Here is a 3,170-nt window from a genome sequence, read left to right on the forward strand (position 1 = left end):
TAGAGTCAAATAAAAGCTTTAATCTAATTAATTACACAATGTGGCAATTTACTAATCTAATTAACTGCATATTAATTATTAATCGCACATCAAACTTGGCTGAGAAATTACCCACAAAGAATAATTTAAAGCCATTATTGTGTTACATGAGAAAAGTATGAAATTGATATCACATAAATTGGCTTTAGGAAGACTTTTTTTTATTTTTTATTTTTTGGAGTGAACTATCCCTAGTTATTTTATTATTATTTTTTATTAATATGTAAATATGAAATATTTTTTTAATGAAATCTCTAAATAAGAATCTAAATAAGAAATCTCTAAATAAGAAACTAAAACTGCCAGTAGCAGTAAATGTCTTAATGAGTAAGTCATTCATTCATTCATTTATTCATTCATTCATTTGATTCGGCTGATTCATTCAGGATAAATAAATGGCTCTCTTTATGAATGGGCCGTTGAATCATTGGTTCACTCGATTCGTTCAAATCGCGGATTAATTCAGAAATTGTGTGTTGCTTGGAGATGCACAGTTCTGCTGTGGCTTTAATAGGTAAGATTTGTGTTGGCAAAACTGAGCAAAAACAGATAATATTGTGTCTAAAATATAACACAATATTAATTATTATTATTTATTGAACTGTTGCACTCGTTCTATTCAGGACAAAAATAGCACTCGTGTTAAAAAGAACAGCATTTATTCAAAATATAAATCTTTTGTAACAATATACACTACTGTTCAAAAGTTTGGGGTCAGCAGATTTTTTTCTTTCTATTTTTGAAAGAAAATAATACTTGTGTTGTTAAATTGATAAAAAAGTGACAGTAAAGGCTTGTATTGTTAGAAAAGATTTCTGTTTTGAATAAATGCTGTTCTTTTTAACTTTTTATTCATCAAAGAGCATCAACATTTCCAGCATTGATAATAAATCAGCATATTAGAATGATTTCTGAAGGATCATGTGACACTGAAGATTGGAGTAATGATGCTGAAAATTCAGCTTTGATCACAGCAATAAATTATATTTTAAAGTATATTAAAATAGAACACTGTTATTTTAAATTGTATACTATTAATATTTCACAATATTACTTTTTTTCTGTATTTTTATCAAGAGACTTCTTTAAAAAGTAATAAAAATCTTACTGATCTCAAACTTTTGAATGGCAGTGTATATATACATACAGAGAGAATATGGAAGATCGTGGAAATCAAAATTAGAGAACAATCTATAAATACTTGAGTTTTTTCTGAAATATTGTTAATCTTTATCGCTCAAAATTTGCAGTAATATTAGCTGTGGGTATATCACTGTACTACTAACTTGTTTGACAAAATAACCAAGGCATTTCAACAAAAACCTTTATTTAAAACACTGAAAATTAGAGAAGAGTAACCACTGTAGCACAAAAGAAGATTACAACTAAAATTGTTAAGGGTTACTGCTGTCAGAAAAGAGTAGGAAATGTAGAGGCCCTCGCTTTGAATGACTTCAGCACATCTGTGGCCGCAGGACTTTTCAGTATTCTTAGCTTCAAGGAACTGCTTTACCCGTTTTGCAGTGTGACAGGGGCATTGTCTTGCATTATCCTGTCTTCCCGTGCATTTGTCTTCCGTGGACAACCAGCCTCTTTGGGGGACTTGAATGAATTAGTGTTACTGTAAACCTGCAATATTCGAGAAATCAGATTAAGAATGACCAGCTTCTCTTGCAATGGCTGAAAGGGTCATCCCTTTGGCCTTCATCTGGACAACCTGTTTCAGTCACCTTAGAGCTACTCCTGTCGGAATAACTTCAAACAGGTCTAAGCAGTGACCTTGAAATTGAGGAAATTTCGGAAATTGTAGGTTTTGATCTCCACTGTGTGTATCTATATATATACATACAGAGAGAGAGAGAGAGAGAGAGCAAGATGTTTTATTAATGTCTGTGTGAATGTCTTTAATGTCTTTTTTCTCTCTCTCTCTTTAACCAGCATGTAACTATTCTTTATTTTAAAGGGGTCCTATTATGCTTTTTCACTTTTTCAACTTTAGTAAGTCTGTAATGTTGCTTTTTGAGCATAAAAAAGACCTGCAAAGTTACAAAGCTCAAAGTCCACTTCAAAAGGAGATATTTTATTTTTCAAAAACTACAACGAACGACTCGTTTGGACTACAACGCATAGGAACTATTCGAGCCGTTCATGCCAGACTGGGGAGAGAGGTGTTGTAATAATGTAAAATATGTGAAAAATAATGTGTTTTTCGAACAACCTAGTATGAGAGCCTGTTAGTACACCCCCAAAACAAAATCAAGACTTTGTAAAAGAGCATAATAGGACCCCTTTAAGAGAAACATGATTATGGCAAACTGCCATAAGTGCATCTCACCTCACCAGCACACACACAGGCACTTTGCAACTACTAGTAAGTGAGTGAGTGAGTGAGTGTAAGTAGAGGAAATATCTTTTGTAGTAATTTTGTAAGGCTTGTGAAGATTGGGATCTATTTTCCCCATGTTACAGAGACAGAACTGTTCATCTTTCTTCAACAAGACCTCTCATAAGACACCTGTACGCTTTCCAGGACACCATCTGCTACAATTCATTATCCCACAGAGCTTGTCTAAATACAGTGCTTTTAGAGCACCCCAAACATCACAGCAACATATAAAATATAGGGTCAGTCATGGCCTAAGGGTTAGAGAGTCGGTCTTGTAACCTGAAGGTTGTGGGTTTAAGTCTCAGGTCCGGCAGAAATTGTTGGTTGGGGGAGTGAATAACCAGCACTCTCTTCCTCCCTCAATACCATGACTGAGGTGAGACACTTGAGCAAGGCACCAAACCAGCTGCTCCCTGGGCACAGCAGCAATATGGCTGCTCCCTGTGTGGGTGTGTGTGATGAACGTACCTGTTTTTCTATTCTGGTGGGGACGTAAACCTGAATACACACAGGCTCATGGGGACTCATGTCACGGTGGGGACCTAAATTGAGGTCCCCACGGGTAAACAAGCTAATAAATCACACAGAATGAAGTTCTGAAAATCTAAAAATGCAGAAAGTATCCTGTGAGGGGTAGGTTTAGGTGTAGGGTTGGTGTAGGGCAATAGAATATACGGTCTGTACAGTAGAAAAACCATTACGCCTATGGAGAGTCCCCACAAGGATAGCAAACCAGACATGTGTG

This window comes from Sinocyclocheilus rhinocerous, unplaced genomic scaffold (genome assembly GCF_001515625.1).
Source record: "Sinocyclocheilus rhinocerous isolate Xijiao unplaced genomic scaffold, SAMN03320098_v1.1 scaffold277, whole genome shotgun sequence".
In the NCBI taxonomy this organism is placed as follows: domain Eukaryota; kingdom Metazoa; phylum Chordata; class Actinopteri; order Cypriniformes; family Cyprinidae; genus Sinocyclocheilus; species Sinocyclocheilus rhinocerous.